Source organism: Hyperolius riggenbachi, chromosome 1 (genome assembly GCF_040937935.1).
Source record: "Hyperolius riggenbachi isolate aHypRig1 chromosome 1, aHypRig1.pri, whole genome shotgun sequence".
Lineage (NCBI taxonomy): Eukaryota > Metazoa > Chordata > Amphibia > Anura > Hyperoliidae > Hyperolius > Hyperolius riggenbachi.
The window spans coordinates 256,974,582-256,999,197 of record NC_090646.1 but is presented as its reverse complement, the minus strand read 5'-3'; the positions used below and the strand labels follow the sequence as shown (position 1 = coordinate 256,999,197).

The following is a 24,616-nucleotide window of genomic DNA, read 5'->3' as shown; positions in this document are numbered from 1 at the left end:
TTGAAGTAGTTCACTTGAAATTACCAGAGTGCAATATCCATGTTCAACAAAAGATCCAGTCCACAACCAATGCAAGTGTTCCCATAGAACTCGACTCTTTACCAGATGCTTATCCAATATATTTTTATTGCATTATTAGCAGTATTACAGCATACAAAAAGGCACTGTTTTGTATGCTGTAATACTGCTAATAATGCAATAAAAATATATTGGATAAGCATCCGGTTAAAGTGAACCTTAAGTCAGAAAAAAAATGAGTTTTACTCACCTGGGGCTTCTACCAGCCCCCTGCAGCAGTCCTGTGCCCTTGCAGCCACTCACTAATCCTCTGGTCCCCCGCTGCCAGCTAGTTTAGTTTTTGGCGACAGGCCCGTCAGGACTGGCCAAGCGTAGCTTTTCTGCATTCCCGACTGCAATTAGCACTATTGCGGGCCGCAACGTATGCGTTCGGAATGCGGCAACGCGTATTTTTGTACACGTTGCGGCCCGCGATAGCGCTAATTACAGTCGGGAATGCGGGGGAGCAGAGGATTAGTGAGTGGCTGCAAGGACACAGAACTGCTGTAGAAGCCCCAGGTGAGTAAAACTTTTTTTTTTCTGGCTTAAGTGTCCCTTGAAGGGTCGAGTTCTATGTGAACGCTTGCATTAGTTGTGGAGTGATTTTGTGAGGCGTGATGGACTTCATCTCCCAGTAGGACTCTCCGAGAGAGAATATATGTATATACACACACACACACTCTCTCTCTCTCTCTCTCTCTCTCTCTCTCTCTCTCTCTCTCTCTCTCTCTCTCTCTCTCTCTCTCGTCCGTCCTACTGGGAGATGAAGTCACACATTCTCTCTCTCCCCATTTGTTCTGATGCAGACCAGAAATATACTGCTGCCAGTAATCCGAGATTAATCCGTGAGGACCACAGATGTCCAATCGCAACATATAAACATGGGATCCAAATAGGTAACACTACTTCATGAGCAGAAATCGACAAGGATATGCAATGAAGTTAAAGCAGAATATAATATGGAGAAGTTGGTATAGCTACCACTCTTGTAGAAGAAGCATCATCCATGTGCATGAGTCCATGTGCCAGATCTTTAATTCTTGTAGGGAAGGAGGCTGGGTAGTGAAGGGTTGTAGGTGGATAGTTGTCGAACGGTTTTGCCAGATGATTCGATACTTCAGAACCTCAGACCATACTATTGCTGCCAGCGAGATTGCGGACGTCCCTTACGCCATGAAAGACGTCTTACCCGGAAGTGTGTAAGCTGCGTCCAGTGTAGGGCGTGGCTTCTGCGGTCCAAGCTGCCTGGACCTGCTGGAACTACGCAGAGCAGCACACGCCCAATGCGCCACCTGTGTGTTCAGGTCGGTACAGTTGTTGTCTGATTACGCTGCCTGTGGATTTGCGCTGCCCGCATGCGCAGTAGGAGACTGTGTGGCCACAGTTCCTATTTAATTATGCTGCTGATGATAAAATACTAAAAATCTCTGCTTCTTCACATCCTACACTCCCCAAATTTTCAGGGTAGGGAGAGGACCCCCAGAATGACCTTTATGCCAAATTGCAGGCCCCGAGACCCACTGGTTTCCGAGATAGGTTTCTCTATCTCCTGAACCAGCGGGGCTCGGGGGCTGCAATTTGGCATAGAGGTCGTTCGGGGGGATCCTCTCCCTACCCTGAAAATTTGGTGAGTGTATGATATGTGGAAGCGGAGATATTTATTATTTTACCATCAGCAGCATAATTAACTTCACACTGAGCATGCGTGCTACTCAGTGTGGAAGTGAGCTTCCGGGCAGCGCAATCAGACATTACACCGGTATGTGCGGACAGTAAACAAGGGGGTGGGCTGCTGAGCAACCACAGCGCCATACAGTCCAGCCCCCAATGTCAGCGCATGAGTAGAAGCTGCGCCGCAAGAGGGGACACCCCAATGAACCACTTGAGGACCCACCCTTTACCCCCCCCCCCCCCTTAAGGACCAGCGCTGTTTTAGCTGATCTGTGCTGGGTGGGCTCTGCAGCCCACAGCACAGATCAGGGTGCAGGCAGAGCGACCAGATCGCCCCCCTTTTTTCCCCCACTAGGGGGATGATGTGCTGGGGGGGTTTGATCGCTCCTGCCTGCCGAATGTTGCGGGCGAAATCCCCCCTCCCTCTCCTACCTGGCCCCCCTGGTGATCCGGGCTGCACAGGACGCTATCCGTCCTGTGCAGCCAGTGACAGGCTGTCCCCTGTCACATGGCGGCGATCCCCGGCCGCTGATTGCCCGGGGATCGCCGATCTGCCTTATTTCCGCTTGTGTTTACATTTAGCCTGCGAGCCGCGATCGGCAGCCCGCAGGCTATTCACGGAGCCCCCCGCCGTGAATTGACAGGAAGCAGCCGCTCGCGCGAGCGGCTGCTTCCTGATTAATTAGCCTACAGCCGGCTGGTCCTGCAGCTGCCACTTTGCCGACGCACGGTATAAGCGTGCGGTCGGCAAGTGGTTAAGAAAAAAGGAACAAAGGTAATAGAGGGTGAAAAGAAAGGCTGAAATGGGGAAGGAAAAGAAATGGAGAGAAGGGAGAAAAAGGGAAAAAATTGGAGTGTAAGTACCAGCCCCCCGGGCGGCAGCGCAACACTGTCGGGCTAAAAGGGGATTCCGCTGAAAGGTTGGCATAAATAGATATTGTTATCCAAAAAAATATACGTAAATAATTATACATCATTACTCCTGTCTCATTTAATGGTACAGGTTCTTCTAAAGTCTGTCTATTGTATACAAATCAAATGTTTTCCAAAAAAAGACACCGGAGAGCGCACACCGGCAGGGCAGGTGAGAACTCTGCTGCAAACACCCGGGTGAGACGAGGGGCGACCAGGATGGAGGCGCCTCCACAGGGGGTCAGAATAATAATGAACACAGTATAATGTGTATCAGGGGTCTCAAACTCGCGGCCCGCGGGCCATTTGTGGCCCTCGCTGGCAAAATTTTCCTTATAGTCCGCTTCAGTGCTCCCAAGTAATCCGTGGCATCCCCGCCGCTAAACGAGGGCTGCAGAGCCCCCAAATCGCCCAGGGGGCAATCCACCGGCATTTCCTGGAAGGGGCAGAGCTTTCAGCTTCAGCTCTGCCCCTCCTGACGTCAATCGCCGCACGGACCGCCGCCTCTCCCCGCCCCTCTCTGTGAAGGAAGAGTGAGAGGGGCGGGCAGAGGCGGCGATGCGCCGTGATTGTGAAATTCCTTATGCGGTCCAGCCTCATCCTGACTTTGCCTCCTGCGGCCCCCCAGGTAAATTGAGTTTGAGACCCCTGGTGTATAGTGTAATAGGAGGTCGTGAAACTAACAGCCTCACCTACTTTTAAAGACCATGCCTCCGGAAAAATAAATGCAGGGGTTCCTCAAGATTATAAAATTGTTTGGAAGCAGAACAGGAGAGGACCCGCAACATCCACACACAACCAAGCCAAAGGGAGCCAGGAACCTGTAAGCTCAGCTCAGCTCAGCAACCAGTAGAAAAGAGAATTCCGCTACACCAATGGCTGGGTGAAAAAAAAAAGGTTCTCCATTTATTTATAACATCAGTGGATACAAAGGGCTTGATTCACAAAGCGGTGCTAACTGTTAGCACGCCTGTGAAAACCCCCTTAGCACGTCTAAACAAACTTTTCGCGCATAAAACTTTATGCGCATAAAACTTTACACGCGCAAAACTTTACGCGCGCACTGCACAGAGCGCAGGGCGCTCCGTGCGAAGTGCCCATTAAAGCCTATGGGACTTAGCGCGCATAAAACTTTGCGCGCGTAAAACTTTGCGCGCGCAAAGTTGGCGCACGATCTGATTGAGAAATCTGGTGCTAACCTACTTAGCACCCTGGTTAGCACGTCTAAAGGCTTTAGACGTGCTAAGTAGGTTAGCACCGCTTTGTGAATCAAGCCCAAAAAGTATTTAAACGGCTCACGCGTATCGGAGCTCATGGCTCCTTAATCATAGCTAAGACATTGTTATAGTGCACCAGTTTAAATAGTCCAGTGCCGTCCCGCCCCGAAGACGGAGGGAGGTGTGGCCAAAGGTCTTAACCACTTCCCGACCGCCTAACGCACAGCGGCGGCCGGGAAGTGTACCCTGCAAGGACCAGCTCACCCACAGAGGCGGCGGTCCTTGTAAGAGCATGGGCGGAGCGATCGTGTCATCCGTGACGCGATCCTCCGCCGGCTCCTGACACCGCTCACCCGCCGCAACATCCCGCCGGCTATACGGAAGCGCCCGCGGGATGTTTAATCCGACGATCGCCGCATACAAAGTGTATAATACACTTTGTAATGTTTACAAAGTGTATTATACAGGCTGCCTCCTGCCCTGGTGGTCCCAGTGTCCGAGGGACCACCAGGGCAGGCTGCAGCCACCCTAGTCTGCACCAAGCACACTGATTTTTTTGACCCCCCCCCCTGCCCCCTGATCGCCCACAGCACCCCTCAGACCCCCCCGCCCACCCCCAGACCCATGTTTACACCCAATCACCCATTAATCACTCCCTGTCACTATCTGTCAACGCTATATTTTTTTTATCCCCCCCCTGCCCCCTGCTCCCTCCTAATTCCCCCCCCCCCCCCACCCCTCAGATTCTCCCCAGACACCCCCCCCCCCCATGTACTGCATCTATCCCCCCTGATCACCTGTCAATCACCCCCTGTCACTGCCACCCATCAATCAGCCCCTAAACTGCCCCTTGCGGGCAATCTGATCACCCACCCACACCAATAGATCGCCCGCAGATCCGACATCAGATCACCACCCAAGCGCAGTGTTTACATCTATTCTCTCCTCTAAACACCCACTAATTACCCATCAATCACCCCCTATCACCATCTGTCACTGTTACCCATCAGATCAGACCCTAATCTGCCCCTTGCAGGCACCCAATCACCCGCCTACACGCTCAGATTGCCCTCAGACCCCCCCCTCTTATCAATTCGCCAGGGCATTATTTACATCTGTCCTTCCCTGTAATAACCCACTGATCACCTGTCAATCACCCATCAATCACCCCCTGTCACTGCCACCCATCAATCACCCCCTGTCACTGCCACCCATCAATCAGCCCCTAACCTGCCCCTTGCGGGCAATCTGATCACCCACCCACACCAATAGATCGCCCGCAGATCCGACATCAGATCACCTCCCAAGTGCAGTGTTTACATCTGTTCTCTCCTCCAAACACCCACTAATTACCCATCAATCACCCCCTGTCACTGCTACCCATCAGATTAGACCCCTATCTGCCCCTAGGGCACTCAATCACCCGCCCATACCCTTTAGAATGCCCTCAGACCCAGCCCTGATCACCTCGCCAGTGCATTGCTTGCATCTATTCCCCCCTCTAATCACACCTTGAGATACCCATCAATCACCTCCTGTCACCCCCTAGCACACCTACCCATCAGATCAGGCCCTAATTTGCCCCCTGTGGGCTCCTGATCACTCGGCCAAACCCTCAGACCCCCTTCCGATCACCTCCCCAGTGCATTGATTGCATCTATTTTCCCCTCATACCACCCCCTGAGACACCTATCAATCACCTCCTGTCACCCCCTAGCACTCCTATCCATCAGATCAGGCCCAATACAACCTGTCATCTAAAAGGCCACCCTGCTTATGACCGGTTCCACAAAATTCGCCCCCTCATAGACCACCTGTCATCAAAATTTTCAGATGCTTATACCCCTGAACAGTCATTTTGAGACATTTGGTTTCCAGACTACTCACGGTTTTGGGCCCGTAAAATGCCAGGGCGGTATAGGAACCCCACAAGTGACCCCATTTTAGAAAATAAGACACCCCAAGGTATTCTGTTAGGTGTATGACAAGTTCATAGAAGATTTTATTTTTTGTCAAAAGTTAGCGGAAATTGATTTTTGTTTTTTTTCACAAAGTGTCATTTTTCACTAACTTGTGACAAAAAATAAAATCTTCTATAAACTCACCATAGTCCTAACAGAATACCTTGGGGTGTCTTCTTTCTAAAATGGGGTCACTTGTGGGGTTCCTATACTGCCCTGGCATTTTAGGGGCCCTAATCCGTGAGTAGTCTACAAAACAAATGCCTCGAAATGACCTGTGAATAGGACGTTGGGCTCCTTAGCGCACCTAGGCTGCAAAAAAGTGTCACACATGTGGTATCGCCGTACTCAGGACAAGTAGTATAATGTGTTTTGGGGTGTATTTTTACTCATACCCATGCTGGGTGGGAGAAATCTCTCTGTAAATGGACAATTGTGTGTAAAAAAAAATCAAAAGATTGTCATTTACAGAGATATTTCTCCCACCCAGCATGGGTATGTGTAAAAATACACCCCAAAACACATTATACTACTTCTCCTGAGTACGGCGATACCACATGTGTGGCACTTTTTTGCACCCTAACTGTGCTAAGGGGCCTAAAGTCCAATGAGTACCTTTAGGATTTCACAGGTCATTTTGCGGCATTTGATTTCTAGACTACTCCTCATGGTTTAGGGCCCCTAAAATGCCAGGGCTGTATAGGAACCCCACAAATGACCCCATTTTAGAAAGAAGACACCCCAAGGTATTCTGTTAGGACTATGGTGAGTTTATAGAAGATTTTATTTTTTGTCACAAGTTAGCGGAAAGTGACACTTTGTGAATAAAAACAATACCAAATCAATTTCCGCTAACTTGTGACAAAAAATAAAATCTTCTATAAACTCACCATACTCCTAACGGAATACCTTGGGGTGTCTTCTTTCTAAAATGGGGTCATTTGCAAGGTTCCTATACTGCCCTGACATTTTAGGGGCCCTAAACCGTGAGGAGTAGTCTGGAAATCAAATTCCGCAAAATGACCTGTGAAATCCTAAAGGTACTCATTGGACTTTAGGCCCCTTAGCACAGTTAGGGTGCAAAAAAGTGCCACACGTGGTATCGCCGTACTCGGGAGAAGTAGTACAATGTGTTTTGGGGTGTATTTTTACACATACCCATGCTGGGTGGGAGAAATCTCTCTGTAAATGGACAATTGTGTGTAAAAAAAATCAAAAAATTGTCCATTTACAGAGATATTTCTCCCACCCAGCATGGGTATGTGTAAAAATACACCTCAAAACACATTGTACTACTTCTCCTGAGTACGGCAATACCACGTGTGGCACTTTTTTGCAGCCTAACTGCGCTAAGGGGTCCAAAGTCCAATGAGCACCTTTAGGCTTTACAGGGGTGCTTACAATTAGGCACCCCCCAAAATGCCAGGACAGTAAACACACCCCACAAATGACCCCATTTTGGAAAGTAGACACTTCAAGGTATTCAGAGAGGGGCATGGTGAGTCCGTGGCAGATTTAATTTTTTTTTTGTCGCAAGTTAGAAGAAATGGAAACTTTTTTTTTTTTTTTTGTCACAAAGTGTCATTTTCCGCTTACTTGTGACAAAAAATAATATCTTCTATGAACTCACTATGCCTCTCAGTAAATACTTTAGGATGTCTTCTTTCCAAAATGGGGTCATTTGGGGGGTATTTATACTATACTGGAATTCTAGCCCCTCATGAAACATGACAGGGGGTCAGAAAAGTCATAGATGCTTGAAAATGGGAAAATTCACTTTTTGCACCATAGTTTGTAAACGCTATAACCTTTACCCAAACCAATAAATATACACTGAATGTTTTTGTTTTGTTTTTTATCAAAAACTTGTTTGTCCACATTTTTCACGCTGCATGTATACAGAAATGTTACTTTATTTGAAAAATGTCAGCACAGAAAGTTAAAAAAAAACATTTTTTGCCAAAATTCATGTCTTTTTTGATGAATATAATAAAAAGTAAAAATCGCAGCAGCCATCAAATAGCACCAAAAGAAAGCTTTATTAGTGACAAGAAAAGGAGCCAAAATTCATTTAGGTGGTAGGTTGTATGAGCGAGCAATAAACTGTGAAAGCTGCAGTGGTCTGAATAGAAAAAAAGTGGCCGGTCCTTAAGGGGGGTAAAGCCCACGGTCCTCAAGTGGTTAAAATAACACACATACATATAGCTCCACATTAAAATGGCAAAAGCCAGAATATGAAATGTGATAAAATGTTACATGCACAGTAACAAACATAACAATACTATGTAACGTAGTCCAGATACTCTAAGCGACATGGCAAAATATATATATATATAGAATAACAGCAAAATTCTGACCTAAGTACTACTAAGAATCCAGAATACTTGGACATTAAAGACCAAAGTCATATGCTAGACTAACGTCCATTCTTGAATTTAACCCCTGTGGAATCCGTGTCCCCAATTTCCATATCCAAAAGGCCTCTCTTTTGCGTAAGATCCTGTACATATCTCCCCCTCTAGCAGAACGCATAACCCTCTCCACCCCTGGAAAACAAAACCTCTCATATCTCCCTGGTGTGTATTAGGAAAGTGCTTAGACACACTGGAAACCTGAGAGATGTAGGACCTGTTTCGGAGGCATCTGGAGGCTCCGTTATAATGTTCGGAAATGCGTTGGCGTAGAGATTGTGTGGTACAACCTACGTACTGCAGCCTGCAAATGGTGCAACCGACGAGATAGACTACATAATTAGTATTGCAATTGATGTATTGCTTAATCCGAAATTTCGTCCCATTAGAAGCAGAAACTATCTCCCGAGTTGCGCCATGCACGGTGCAATACCTGCAGGTGTTATATCCGCACTTAAAAGAACCCGTATAGGTTAACCACGTAGGGACCGTTCTCTCCGAACTGGAGAAAAGGCTTGGGGAAAGCTGCGACCCCAAGGTAGGGGTCCGACGTGCAGAAAAACCACAGCCTTGTTTTAGAATCTCATGGAGCTTCGGGTCCGAGTGCAGAATGGGCAAGTACTTCTTGATTATATTAACAATTTGGTTATATTCCAAGCTATATGGAGTCGTGAAGGTCAAACCCCTCTTTTTACGTCTCAATCTGCTATCGGAACTCGTATGCAACAATTCCATGCGATTTTTATTGTACACTTGTTTTTTGGCTCTTTAAGTCAAACTGCTGTCATAGCCCCTATCTTTAAGCCGCTGCTCCACCAAGGTCAGTTCCCTCTCCATATCCCCAGGATCGGAGCAGTTTCTGGCTGCTCTTAATAATTCACCATAGGGAATCGCCCTTAAGGTGTGTTTGGGATGGCAACTAGTTGCCAGGAGTAAGGAGTTTCCTGCACAGGCCTTGCGATAAGTTTTGGTAACTATTCTGTTGGAAGTCGATGAGCCACACAGGGTCAAATCCAAATAATTGACCTCTGAGGGGTCACAACAGATGGTGAATGACAAATTAAGATCATTGTCATTGCAATAAGTAAGAAAATGTGTGACAAGATCCTGGGGACCCCCCCCCATATTAGCAGCAGATCATCTATGTATCGACCATACCAAAAAATAAACTCTCTAAAGGGGCTCTGTTCTCCAAAGATGCGGAGCTCCTCCCACCATCCCATATACAAGTTCGCCAGGGATGGGGAGAACTTGACTCCCATAGAAGCTCCGCATCTCTGGAGATAGAAAACCCCAAACATAAAATAATTGTGGGTCAACAGATGATCCACTGCCAACATGAGAAAGGCCCCCAGATCTGCAGAGAAAGAGCTATATCTACAGATGTGGAAGTCCAAAGCCTGGAGAGCCCTGTCATGGGGGATGGATGAGTAAAGTGAATTCACATCCATAGTAACCCACGAATAGTGGTTTTCCCATCACAGAGGATCCAGGCTGTTCAACACATGCGTCGTGTCGCGTAAGTAGCCCGGGAGTCTATGGACCAAAGGCTGGAGGCGACCATCCACCCACTGGCCCAGACGCTCACCCAGAGAGCCAATGCCCGCAACCAGGGCTGGGCCGAGGCATAGGCTGGAGAGGCTCCAGCCTCAGGGCGCTGTGTAGGAGGGGGCGCACAATTCATTCAGCTGTCATTCCTAATTGTGTATGAAGCAGAAAGAAATAAGAAAAGGGGATACATAGCAGTGACTGCAAGCCAGATAACTAGATATTAAGGTGTTGGGGAGGTTGTGGACCCTGTGGCGCCTCTTAGTCTAATAGCAATCAGTGTGTGACGGCTGGGGTGGGAGGGATGGAGGGGCGCACTTTGGTGTCTCAGCCTTGGGTGCTGGATGACCTTGTCCCTGCTCTGCCCGCAACAATCGGACGGCCCTTCGGGGGAACGTCTGGTTTGTGTACCTTGGGCAAGTGGTGGAATATGGGGATGACTGGTGCATCCACCATAAGGTAGTCTCGTTCCCTTTCTGTAAATACTCCTAAAGAGACTCCCATATTCAGCAGCTGTTTGAGTTCAGCCTGGAAGCGCACGGTGGGATCGCCACTTAATTTTTGGTAAGTGTTAACATCACCCAATTGCCGCAGGGCCTCCGCTCTGTAGGAGTCGGCATCCAGAACCACTACGCCCCCCCCCCCCCTTGTCAGCACTGCGTATTACAATAGACTGATCATTTTGGAGGGACCGCAGTGCCTCCCGCTCCTGCACTGACAGGTCCGACCTGGCCCTGGACACCCTCAGTACTTGCATCAATGCAGTTTCGATCATATCTTGAAAGGTGTCCACGACCCCGGTCCTAGCCTGTACAGGATAGAAGGATGGGTTGGAAACGGACATGGGGCCCGCGTCCGCTCCGGCGACCGGGGGGCCGCCACTCTGTCTAGAACTCAATTCCAGAGAGAGGGCAGTAGAGGCCCCCCTGAAAGGAGGCACCCCCCCCCGGCGCCGGGGCGGAAAACACAGCGTTTGCAGAGGTTCCTTGAGATCCAGAATTTATATACACAGTATATATACACATACTGTAAAAGTTTTAAATATAGTATTAGGTGAAAAATGGAATGTTAGTAGAGGATAGGTTGAAAAAACCCTCCCCCCTACTGGCTTTAATGAAAAGTCTTTTTAAATTAAATCAGTACTAGATGTGAGCGCTCCCTCTAGCACATCCAGCCACATGTAGCAGTGATATGCTGGACAGAAATAGCCTCTCTTGCCTTCCCATTTCAACCATTCCTGCTTTCCACTCTGGTGGCAGAAGCCCAGCACTGGAGACTCACATAGACAGCCCTTCTATCGTACTGTGCTGCTGAGACTCCAATGGTTGTGCCATGGAACTGGTGACACATGCATATCTCAGTCACATGCACGATTGCAGGGCTGCCCCTACTCTCTGGAACTCGCCCCCACCTTTAATACCTTCAAACAAGCTCTCAAGACTCACCTTTTCATGCTCGCATACCCCCCTATACCAGCACCATAATATGTTCTGTTAGATACCCTCTCAAAAGATGCACCTATTGTCTCCACCCCCACCCTTTAGATTGTAAGCCTCTGGCAGGGCCCTCCTCCCTAGTGTATCCAGCTTGATTATGCAATCTTACTGAGAATCACCCCTCTTGTGGACTAGAACAGTCTCCACTTTGACCTATGACACTGTATTGTTATCAAATCATTTGCATGATCTTGTTTTGTTGCGAGTTACCTGTATTTTCTACCTTGTATGTTAACCCATTTATCTATAGTGCAGCGCTGCGTAATATGTTGGCGCTTTATAAATACAATAAATAATAACTGGTGGCACATCTGGGGGCAAGATGCACCATTCTGTCTGAGGCCCTTGGGAGACAGGTGCTAGTGTGCCCCCCAGGAGTCTGGGTACCCCAGGTTGAGAACCATTGAAAAAGATAAACAGGCAAGACACTTGTTTGCTCATCTCCTCTTCTGTGGCCATCCTGAACAGAAAGCCAGTCCAAAGTAAGAGAGATGGAGGAAAGCAAAGAACCGGCATTATGGGCAGTGATCACAGGCAGAGGAACATTTTACATATTTGATAGGGATGACTAGCAACTTGAAGCACCCAGATCACCCGTAAAGACCAAACAGAAATGGCACCTGAAGTTATAGGTATATAGAGGATGCCATCATTTATTTCCTTTTAAACAATACCAGTTGCCAGGCAGTTCTGCTGATCCTCTGCCTCTAGAAGTCAGACTTCAGTCGGAGCACCTGATCTGTATGCTTGTTCAGGGTCAATGGCTAAAAGTATTAGAGGCAGAGGATCAGCAGGATGACAGGCAACTGGTATTGCTTAACCAGTAGCCGACCGCGTCACGCCGATGGGCGTGGCCGCAGCGGCAGCCCTAGGACCACCTAACGCCGACAGACGTAAAGTCCTGGGGCTCTGATTTGCAGGAGATCGCGCGCAGGCTGCACACACATCTCCTGCTTAGTGGGCGGAGCCTTCAGTCTCCGAGCGGCGACTGTTTGATGGCGAAATCGCCGTCTAAGTACCTGTACAGCGCTGCAATCTGCAGCAGCGCTATACTGGGGACAGCCGTGTGACACGGCTGTCCCCTCCTTAGGCACAGGGGGTGATCAGCTGTCATAGGCTGAAGCCTATGACAGCTGATCACGTGGATTGGCTGGCGGAGGGAGGGAGGGGGGAGTATGAGAAATATAAAAAAAAACTTTTTAAAAACAAACATATAAACAAAAATAAATAAACATCTGGGGGGCGATCAGACCCCACTAGTGTGCTGTGTCGTGTGGCCTTAAAGCTGCAGTGGCCAATGTATCTAAAAATGTCCTGGTCACTAGGGGGGGTGAACACCATGGTCCTCAAGAGGTTAAAAGGAAATAAATATGGCAGCCTCCATATCCCTCTTGCCCGAGGTGTCCTTTAAACAAACTTGTAAAGGTTGTTGGCACCAAAAGTAATTTTTTTTATAACCCTGACCGCCATGAATGTGATAGTGTTAGAAGATATTGTGAACTTCCTGGCAGTTGTGCAGGTCTTTTTTTTTTTCTACAATGATGTAAAATATGAAAGGTTTCAAAAGTTTTTCAGCTTTAAATGACTAACAAGCAGAAATCCCTGTCAAGTTAAGCAGCGTTATTTCCTACATTCGTTATCCTGGGTAAGCCAATGTTGCAACAAATTGCCTTGAAATAGTTCCTTTTAAGTCACGTTATCCTCTGAGCTTTAATTCCCATAAATACTCTTCAGCCTTCTGGAAATGAGAAATGATGAAGAAATGTTAAATCAGATCAAAAATCCAGTGAAAGACCCCCACTTCATCTCACACAATAACAAGATTAGAACCTACATAATCACAAGCTGACCTCATTTCACTGTAAGCTGTAAACACTGACTATTTTCAGTGGTGTGCTCTGCACGTGAAAAATGATTCACGACTAACAATTCAGTGGGCGGCTGGTTACTATTTCTGTTTGTACAGATTCAGTACTAATATTGCTGGTTCAAGCTCAGCCATATTCAGTTTGCAGCTGGACTGCCTGCTAAACTGATCACCTATCCCAGGACTGACTGGCCTTAGGGTTAAACAATGCCTTGAGTGACATTAGACTGGTAACTCCCCCCATTATCAGGCTTTTTGATGAGGCAACTTTTTTTTTTCAGCATACCTTGCAAAAATAAAGATTATCTGTTCACAGTGCCAATCCAGTAGCTGCCAGCAGTTCCACAGCTCATACCCCCTGGCTCCTCAGCCACCCAGGCTGCCGCTTACATGCATTGATAGGTGCAGGTGGTGCAGGTGAGGAGGCAGCGTGTATTACATGCACAGCTCCAGTTGGTTATTTGTAGAAGACAGAAGAGCCTCTTCACTGAATCGGCAGCTGCTCTTCAATCCACTGCTTCAGGGCAGTTTCTAGGCTAAATAGCTTTCAGGGCAAGTGTGTAAAAATCCCAGTATTAGGTAGCCCTAAGTTTCTTCCTAGACATCCCGCCCTCCATAGAGCCAGCTGTGTCTGATCACGGTGCCAGAAGTCATGTGATGACAGAGATGCCACTGAATGCCTAGGGAGAATGTGGAGCACTAGCACCCATAGCTGGATTGTAGAGAGGAGAGTCCCTTCACCCCTAACTCTGCATTTGCCCACTTCTCCCCTCAGCCTCCTTCCTTACTGCTCGGTTTGAAGTGGCAGACAGTCCTGCCAGCGCCCATTCAATGGAGAATATTGTGCCGAGGCAGCTTGGACTCTTCCCATGTATTACAGCACCAGAAGACTCCTTAGCTGCCTAACAATGTCAGCTATATGTATCCCACAATGGCCTCGATTCATAAACAGCAGTGCGATAAAAAAATCTTGTCGGGAAAATACCGCACTCAGTATTTTCCCAGTCTGTGTGCTAATTCATAAAGTTTTCCCCAGCTGCCCTTGGAGGTTGGTAAATTACCACAGCCCATTGAGCGGTAGAGTAGAGCAGTGCCTCGATTCTCTCTTTGCCCTGCAGAAATGAATCACACAGACGGCTCTCCCACTGATGACTCAGACAGATGAGTCACACAGTCTTTCCCTGCCTGCAGAAATGACTCACACAGACGGCTTGTTCCACTGATGACTCAGACAGATGAGTCACACAGTCTTTCCCTGCCTGCTCAAATGATTCACACAGAAGGCTCGCTGGCTCTCTCCACTGATGACTCAAACAGACTTCGGCTCTCTGCACTATTGCATTCATCAGAGCTGTCAGAGCTGTCGGTAACTTGTTATCACCTCACCAGAGGTGTCGGTAACTACCGCCAGGGGCTTACCGCTTGTTGCAGGCTTTATGAATTGACATTTGCTGACAATTTACTGACATGTGTTGTCGGTAACTGCAGCCAAGTCAGTAATTTATCTCCCTGGTCGGTAATGTCAGCTTTTCATGCGGTAACAGCCTTTATGAATTGACATTTTGCTAAGTGGTCAGTAAAGTCTGCTGTTTTCAGCATTACCGCATGAGGTAATGCTTTATGAATTGAGGCCATTGACAAATATGATTCATGTGAACCTTTCTGTATACAAATAAAAATTATTTTGGAAACCAGTGTTCTCCCCAGAATTTTTTTCCAGCCGGGTGGCATGAAAAAGTAGCCGGGTGGGGTGCGAGTGGGGAATGCAGGGCCGCGCATCTCTGCTTACAGCATAGGAGGAGGTTGAGAAGTCGAGCTGATGACAGCCAGGTGCTCACCAAAATTTGCCAGGTAAAGCACCCCACTAAAAGATCATATTATTTAAGCTCGCCTTCTTAGAATAACTTTGGATGACGCCCCCTCTCTCCTTTAATAAGTAGTAATGCCTTGGTTAGAAAACATATGGCAGGGATTAGATTAGTGCTGCAGAAGATGTCAGTGCTATATAATAAGAATATAGTAGGACATTAGACTATGACTATGGTAGGATTAGATTGTGAGCTCCTCTGAGGACTGTGACATGACTCTGTAAAGTGCTGCAGATGTCAGTGCTATATACAGTAAATACATAATAATAATAAGGTAGGACATACATTAGACTACAACTATGGTTGGATTAGATTGTGAGCTTTTTGGGCTAGTGGAAGGAGTTCACTGGTGCTAGTGTGGGGAAGGAGAAGGTCACTGCGGCTAGTGGAGGGAGAAGGTCACTGGGGCTGGTGGGGGGAGGCAGAAGGTCGCTGGAGCTAGTGGGGGAAAGAGGTCACTGGGGCTGGTGGGGGGAGGCAGAAGGTCACTGGGGCGAGTAGAGGGAGATAGGTCACTAGGGCTAGTGGGGGGTAGAAAGACACTTGGCTAGTGGGGGGGGGGGGGAGGAAGTCAATGAGGCTAGTGGGGGGCAGGTAAAGGGTCACTGGGGCTAGTGGGGGGGGGGGGGGGCAGGTAAAATGTCACTGGGGCTAGTGAGGGGTGCAAAAAGTCTCTGGGGCTAGTGTGGGGAAAGACAAGGTCATTGGGGCTAGTGGGTTAGATGGAAGGTGACTGGGGCTAGGGAGGAGGTCACTGGGGCTAGTGGGGGTAGGGAGGAGCTCTCTGGGGCTAGGTAGGAGGTCACTGGGGCTAGTGGGGGTAGGGAGAAGGTCACTGGGGCTAGTGGGGGTATGGAGGAGGTCACTGGGGCTAGTGGGGGAAGGAAGGAGGTCACTGGGGCTAGTGGGGGTAGAGAGAATGTCACTGGGGCTAGTGGGGGTAGGAAGGAGGTCACTGGGGCTAGTGGGGGGTATAGAGAAGGTCACTGGGGCTAGGGAGGAGGTCACTGGGGCTAGAGAGAAGGTCACTGGGGCTAGATAGAATATTACTGGGGCTAGGGAGGTCACTGGGGCTAGTGTGTGTGGGGGGGGGGGGGTAGATACATATTTACTGCATTTGGCTGCAGCTGTCCATTCCTCCTCTATTCCTCTGGGGGCAAGGCTTCCTCTGGACAGGAGACAACTTCCTCCAGGCAGGGCTTCAACCTGCTACACACATGCTCCCTGGTGAGCTACCCCAGGGCTGGAGCAACCCTTCCTCAGTGCGGGAGTCCAATGGGGGCGGAGTTTCGGCTGCCGGGGCGGGGTTTCACCCACCGATCCTGTTCAGAGGAAAAAGCCTGTGTGCGGCGGGGCATAGCTTCAAAGAGGCCCCTGGGAAATCCCTCGGCGGCTCAGTCAGTACGACCCTGGTGATCTTTCCCCTGGCGGCTCAGTCAGTACAACCCTGGTAATCGTGTGCAGCGTTCTTAACTTCTCATTGGCCATTGCCGTGCACAGTCCTATCGTATCTGGTAGAGATGGGAAGTTCGGATCTTTTCAATGATTCGAATCGGATCATTGAAAAGATCCGGATCTTTGTTCCGAATCTCGGATCATTTTACTAGGGAAGCATTTGGGGGGGGGGGGGGGAGGTGAAATGACTAGCAGGACAGGCCTTTTCCTGCAGTAGACAGACAGGGAGGGGGGGTGGACAGACAAGGGGAGGGGGGGGGGGGTGGATGGACAGAGAAGGGGTGGGGGGTGGACAGATAGAGAAGGGGGGATGGTGGACAGAGACAGGCAGGGAGTGAACAGAAGGGAGGAGGTGAACAAAGAGGGGTGAGCAGAGAGCAGAAATGTTTTTTTGCACACAATACCCAATTGCAATCATATGCTTTACATATATTTCACCTATATGTTCATCTGTATACTCTGAATGCAAACGTCTCACAGTGAAAGAAAGCATTCCCCTTTTCCTGTCAAATCCATGGCAGCATACTATGGGTTAACCCCGCCCCCCCTACTAATCAGGACTGGTAACTATAAATGTTTTACCTCCAGCCTAGCTCACTGCTTTTTACACTTCGTCCCTGATGGTCAGGACTGGACGTGCGTACATTTTAAAAGTACAAGTATTTTCTTTTAGTCTTACCCGGCTGTATTATGCAGTCACCACGCAGGGTGCCTCCCCTCGCGTGAAGCTCCCTCTAGATCCTCTAAATGAGTGTGTGAGCGGAGACCCCTCTTTCTTGCTGGTCATTCTTGGGGTATTGGATTTAATTACGAGCAGCAATGCAGCTCTTTCCATATGTTTCCATGGCAGCACAGTCGGGTTAAGTCCACGCCCACTTGACCCCACAGGACCCTACCTATAAATTTCTCCCAAGACTCCCCCCCCTTAGTCTTTTTTTCGTCCTCGGCATCACACGAATCCTACAGGACCCTGCAATGCTTAAACTACGAACAAGTAGGAAATAACTGCCTCTTACCTTCCCATACAGGTTCAGCCTCTCCTGTATGATGGCCCCAATGTAAGGTCTAAACGGCTACTGAGCGGGCACTCCATTGCTGATCTGGAGGTAGGGGCCAGGGTGAGGTAAATCCTCCATAATGGCCTTGTATCACATCTTCTCTATGTGTCTCGTATTGCAGCCTGTTCCTTATGCGGAGAGCGGCTGGACGCCTTAGCGTGCGCTCCAGCATTAGGTAGATGCTGGCTGCCTCTCTTCCGTGTTGGGGATGCGGAATGTCACTTCCGGGTTGCCGTTCCGCCCCCTTCCTGCTCCTCTGCGCAGCTCATTGGTCGCTGCAGCCTCTCTGGCCCTCGCTCCTGATTGGGTAGAGGGCGGAGGAGGGCTATTTGAGCAGAGCAAAGTCTCTGCTCTGTGCCAGTCGTGTTCTGCTGTCAGAATAGGCAGGTCGTGCTGCAGCTTAACAGTGCAGCTCTGGATTTACACACACCAACTACAGCAACAGATTATTACCCTTTTACCTGGAGGTAGGTTTATTTTGGATAAAAAAAATAAAAAAAAAAGAAGGGGGGGAAATGTGTTTCTATTATTATAATACATTTATATATTATTTCTTTCTTCTTTCATTACAGCAGGTGCTGTAATTATGGAACAGGTTCTGCAAGATCATATCGATCAGTTTCAGGTTATTAGGTAAGAGGCTAGAACCATTTATCAGGTAAGTCTTTGCCCTACAGGAAAAGAGTGCTAGACTGACTGTCTATTATTACATCGTTGCAGCCTGCCGGAGGAACTTCTGGTGCAGCAACCTGGTCCGTCCTGGGCAGTACCCGTGGAAAAGACGGCCGCCCCAAAAGAAAGATCTAAATCAAGGTCCCGATCCAGACAAAGATCAAGCAGAGATCGATCTCACAGCAGATCACGATCTCGCAGACGTTCATCTCATAGAAGAAGACGACTCAGCAGATCTTCAAGCCGAGACAGATATTATCACAGGCCATCAGAAAGAAGATGCTGGGCTTGTGGTGATAGGGTTATACCAGGCAAAAAAGTCTGCCATTCCTGTTTCAGCTCAATGTCGAGGGACAGAGAAGAGCCTAAGGACGTGGCGCTATTGATCAAAGAAGCTGTACAGGAGTCAATGGCTCAATATATCGCATCACTACCTCATTCACAAACTCCACCTGCGGAAAATGCAGTACCGGAAAACGACCAGGCTCAGTCGCAAGAGGAGACAAACCAACCGGAGGTGGGATTTAGCTTTAGCCTGGTACAACCCTTTATTGCATCAGTGAGAGAAGCCTTACAGTGGCAGGATGAAGAGCCACAGCCATCCACCTCAGCTCAAAAAGAATACTTTGCACATTTAAAGAAATCGTCCAAACCATTTCCTCTTATTGACGCAATTCATCAGGTCATAGTGGACGAGTGGAAAAAAACGGAAAAGAAAACCGTCTTGTCGAATAAATTAGGTAAACTCTACCCAATGGAAGAAAATAAGCTCACCTCGTTAGATGAACCCCCCAAAGTGGATGCCTCGGTGGTAGGTTTGGCGAAACACATAACTCTGCCAAGAGAAGACGCAGTATCATTCAAAGATCCACTAGATCGTAGAATGGACGCAGAATTCAAGAAGTGTTACACATCATCAGGAGGGGCATGTAAACCAGCAATCGCCCTAACATCGATTTCTGAAGCCCTAAAAGTATGGATAGACAACATAGAGGAAGCCTTACGATCCGATGCAGACAGGGAGGCCATAATCACGGCCCTAGATGATATTAAACTCACAGCAGACTTCATGGGGGAAGCCGCAGTGGACATATTAAAATGTTCAGCTAGGGCAATGTTACATGCAGTAATAGCAAAGAGGGCACTATGGCTAAAGAACTGGTCGGCAGACGCCAATTCCAAGCAAGACTGGTGCAGAATACCGTACGACGGCAAGAATCTCTTTGGCGATGAGATGGACACAGCGATTAGCCGTGTCACCGGAGGAAAATCCGGAATTATCCCACAAGATCGCATCCAGCGAAGGTCAAATTACCAGAGAAGCACGTTCCAGAATAGATACAAGAACAGAGTAAACACACGTCCGTTCAGGAATTATAGACAAAATTGGCAGAGCTCTCAGTCTTCATTACTGCGGCTGAATAAACAGAAGAAGACCCCTCAGCCAGCTACACAAACAAAGCCCTTTTGATGTACAGTCCGTCCAGATGAGCCCAGTAGGTGGAAGGCTACAGGAGTTTGGAAACATCTGGACGGGTCACATTCAGAATCACTGGGTAATAGACACAATTACTCAGGGCCATCGATGGAAGTTTACGAAAATCCCACCGGACATCTACAAACCAACCAACATTCCAAGGAATATGGAAAAAAGAGCTGTACTACTACAGTATGTTCAGGAGTTAATTATGAAAAAAGCTGTGTGTGCAGTCCCACCTGGGCAGAAGGGCCAGGGCGTTTATTCACCTCTTTTTCTAGTGAAGAAAAAGACAGGCAAGTTAAGACCAGTCATGGACCTGAGGAAACTGAACTCATTCATTCAAGTTCACCATTTCAAAATGGAGACGTTACGCACAATTCTACAAGTAATAAGACCAGGAGATTGGGCGGTTTCGATAGATCTAGAAGATGCATATCTTCATATACCTATACACCCAGACTATCAGAAGTACCTCAGGTTCTCAGTAGGAGACTTACAGTTGCAGTTCCGGTCCCTACCATTTGGAATCTGCACAGCACCAAGGACATTTACAAAGGTGGTATTGTCGTTAGTGGAGTTCCTGAGGCTCAAGGGCCTCCGGCTATACCACTACCTGGACGACTTATTGTTATTACACCAGGACAAGGACCTGATTCTGGAACACAGAGATCTTCTAATTCATCAGTTGCAGACATTCGGCTGGAAACTAAACCTCAACAAGAGCCAGTTAGAACCACTACAGGACATTGTATATCTAGGGGCACGTATACAGACGAAGCTCAATACTGTAAGTCTACCACAAGAAAAACAACAAAGGATGGTTCAACTATCACTGAACATGATATGTTCCCCGACTGCCACGATCAAACAATGCCTAGCACTACTGGGTACAATGACCTCAACCATCCCCATGGTCAAGTGGGCACAGTGGCATTCCAGACCATGGCAGATTGGGTTTCTAACCCAATGGAGCGGCAGGTACACAGGACAGTCAATAGTGGTAACTCAGTCCATGAGAGACAGCCTAGTGTGGTGGACAAAGATAGAGAACTTATCTGTGCCTTTAGACATCCAGCAGCCCTTAGGGATCATAGTTACAACAGACGCCAGCCAGAGAGGCTGGGGAGCATGCCTTCACCAGCAGCATATACAGGGTCTGTGGAAGAGACAAGGAGGTACAGTTCCGGCCAACAGACTGGAGATAAGAGCAGCTTACCAAGCATTATCTGCCTTTCACAATCAACTGATAGGCGAACATGTCATACTGCAGATGGACAATCGTACGGCAGTAGCCTACGTAAAGAAGCAGGGGGGGACTCGATCAAGGACACTATTAGAGGAGGTGGCCCCGATCTTCAAGTTAGCAGAGAACAACTTCAGGAGTCTATCAGCAATTTATATACCAGGCAAGGAGAACACAACAGCGGATTTCCTGAGCCGGTCATCAATCGACAACAACGAGTGGTCCTTGAACGAGGAAGTGTTTCAGGCAATATGCAGACAGCTGGGAACTCCACAAGTAGACTTGATGGCGACTATGAAGAACAGCAAATGTCGCAGATTCATATCCCGCTATCAATCAACAACGGCGATTGCAACAGATGCCTTGTTAGCACCATGGGAGTTCCAGACAGCGTACGTCTTCCCCCCAATACCGATAATTCACAAACTGTTACTAAGACTATGTCGGGAGAAAGTAATACTCTTAGCTGTCATACCATTCTGGCCCAAGAGGCCCTGGTTTCCCCTGCTGTGGGACCTCAAGATGGAAGAACCGTTACGCCTCCCACTAATTCCAAATCTTCTAATGCAGGGGCCAATCTGCCACCCCAACCCAGGCAATCTAAACCTAGCGGTATGGAAATTGAGAGGGGGAGACTGGAGAAACTAGGCTGCTCATCAGGAGTGATAGAGACAATACTGACAGCAAGGAAACCTTCAACTAAAGCTGCATATCAAAGAGTGTGGTCAAAGTTTCAGGACTTTGCAGAAATCTCCAACTTTGATCCAACCACACCGACAGTAGTCCATATACTGGCATTCTTACAGTCGGGGTTAGACAAAGATCTAGGTTACCATACACTGAAGTCTCAAATCTCGGCCCTGTCAGCTCTCTCAGACCAAAGATGGGCCCTTCACCCTCTTATAATACAGTTTTTAAAAGGCGTGATAAAGAAGAAACCCCCGATTAAAGCCATATTCCCACAGTGGGAGCTGCCTCTAGTCCTAAATATGTTGTCAGAAAGACCCTATTCTCCGGTGGACGAATGTACTCTGCTTCAACTTACATACAAAACCGTGTTTCTCATAGCTATGTCATCAGCTAGAAGAGTTTCGGAGCTCCAGGCTCTGGGCTGTGAAGAACCGTTCCTGAACTTTTACCCAGATAGGGTAGTCATCCGTCCAATCCAACACTTTATTCCAAAGGTCTCGTCCTCTTTCCATTTCAATCAGCACTGGACTTTGCCCACGTTTTGGGAGGAGAACAGCTCAAGCCCACATCCCTTGGATGTAGGACTAGCGCTCAGAACTTATCTTGCAAAAACGAAAGAAATTCGTAAGACAGACAGGCTGTTTGTTATACCCACGGGGTATAGAATAGGCCAACCAGCTACAACAAGAACAATTGCCCAGTGGCTAGTAAAGACCATTCAGTGTGCGTATAAGGCAAAGGGTCTGGCCATCCCTGAACAAATTACAGCACACTCAACAAGAGGACTAGCTGCTTCTTGGGCAGCCTTTAATAAGGTACCAATAGACAAAATCTGTCAGGCGGCCAATTGGTCATCCACTCATACTTTCATGAGACATTATAAAGTTGATCCAACAGCAAATTCCTCATTGAGGTTTGGCACATCTGTATTAAATGTGAAGTAACATTAAAATTATGTTCAGCATTGCACCTCATCCCTCCCTGTTTTTTGTTACTAGTTATCTCCCGACTGTGCTGCCATGGAAACATATGGAAAGCGGAAAATTGTATACTTACCTGCCGGTAATTTTCCTTTCCAGATGTGTCCATGGCAGCACAGGGCTCCCTCCCTGAGATTCGGTGATTCCGAGTCCGAGTTTAAAGACTAAGGGGGGGGAGTCTTGGGAGAAATTTATAGGTAGGGTCCTGTGGGGTCAAGTGGGCGTGGACTTAACCCGACTGTGCTGCCATGGACACATCTGGAAAGGAAAATTACCGGCAGGTAAGTATACAATTTTCCGCTATGAGGGCAGTAGCAGCACTGAAGAATACTTCCTGGTTCAGCTGGTCTGCGTTCCACAGACAAGATGTGATGTTAGAGCCTCAGGAGCGATCAGCCAGTCAGGCTGCAGAGCGGGCGTGGTCTCCCTTCACATAGAGGGAGGAAGTATATTTAATCTAGGAGCTAACGTGCTTCCTTGCAGCTGCAGCACGGGGAACAAGCCTGATTGATCCAGCATTAGGTGAGAGAGACACTGGAGAGCATGTTTACACAAGAGATTATGTTGTTTAGTGTGACTCCGGGTGGTGCTTAGCCCTTATGTTTGTATTTGCTTGCAGGGCATTTTTTTTTTTCTGTTTGATCTGGAGGAGCAGATCTACATTGCCAGCTTAAGGTATCAAGTTACTACTGGATTGATTGTTACTATTTTACATATATATGAGCTTGTTATTGTGGATATTTGTGGATGCATAGTTCTCATAGAGATATATGTATATTCTTTGCAGATTCTTATTGGTATCTTACACCCGTGCAAGTTTGCAGTGTGCCAGCAGCAGGTATTCATTTATCTTTCTTGTAGTAGTGCTGCTGCAGTAAATAATTTGTACATACACTTTTATTAATGGTGCACCATTGCTTTTTTTCAGCTTTTTTTGCTGAAGAAGTGATGGAGGCTACTGCCCAAGCAATTGACCAGCCTCGAGATAAAGGGTAAGACTTGTTAGTAGGTAGGTATTTTGAGAAATAGAGGTGGGGTTGATGTATTTGCTTGAAGACTAATACACAATCACTTTGTGTATTTTTTTTCAGCCAACGAAGTTCTGCAAATTCATCAACCTCTTCAAGTCAAGATACATCTTCCAAAGCTAATAGAGGAGAATCCTCTAATCAATCATCATCTAAACAGAATGAAAGACCTAATAAGAAATATTGTTGGGCTTGCGGAGAGAAACCTATGCCTGGCAAGCTTGTATGCATAAACTGCTTCTATACGTTTCCTATAGAAGAGGAAACCCAGCAGCACGATCTACCCTCCTTAAAGGGAACCAGAGAGGATTCAATATACATACCTGGGGCTTCCTCCAGCCCCATACGCACGGATCGCTCCCACGCCGCCGTCCTCCGCTGCCTGGATCCGCCGCCACCGGGTCCCGTCATTGCCGCGAGTCGGCAAGTCGGCCGGCGGACGCGGCCAATTCTCCGCATTACAGGGTGCTCTCTCTCCATACAGATACGCATGTGGCTGCTTACTGCGCTGCCGCATGCGTACATGTATGGAGGGAGCCCCTGTGATGCGGACAATTGGCCGCGTCCGCCGGAAGTGACGGGCCCGGTACCGGCGGATCCAGGAAGCTGAGGACGGCGGCGTGGGAGCGATTCAGGCTTATGGAGCTGGAAGAAGCCCCAGGTATGTATAAAATCATTTTCTTTTTTCAACCCCCCGTTCCTCTCTGGTTCCCTTTAATTAAGGAGATAGTGCAAAAATCCCTAGAGGAGCAGACAACAGCATCCACTAGTGCTGGCAGACTCTCTGAAACGCAGAATTCTGCGGAAGATGGAGACTATGATGATGAAGATATAGCGATCGGTTTTGATTTTTCCCTAGTGCCTTCTTTTGTAAAAGCTGTGAGAGAGGCAATACAATGGGAGGAGAAGGATGAACCCCCTGCCAAGTCTAGAAAATACTATCATTTACAAAAGAAGGTAGTTTCATTTCCAGTTATGGAAGAGGTGGAGGACCTGGTAAAG

General features: G+C 48.0%; 1 long non-coding RNA gene across 1 annotated transcript; it reads left to right on the top strand.

Annotated features, from left to right (window-relative positions):
• The first annotated feature begins 23,052 nt into the window (after positions 1-23,052).
• Positions 23,053-23,921, top strand: LOC137504627 (uncharacterized). The gene is made up of 5 exons (XR_011019505.1): positions 23,053-23,108; positions 23,206-23,261; positions 23,374-23,424; positions 23,515-23,578; positions 23,678-23,921. It is a non-coding gene; the product is annotated as an uncharacterized lncRNA (long non-coding RNA).
• Positions 23,922-24,616: the final 695 nt, after the last annotated feature.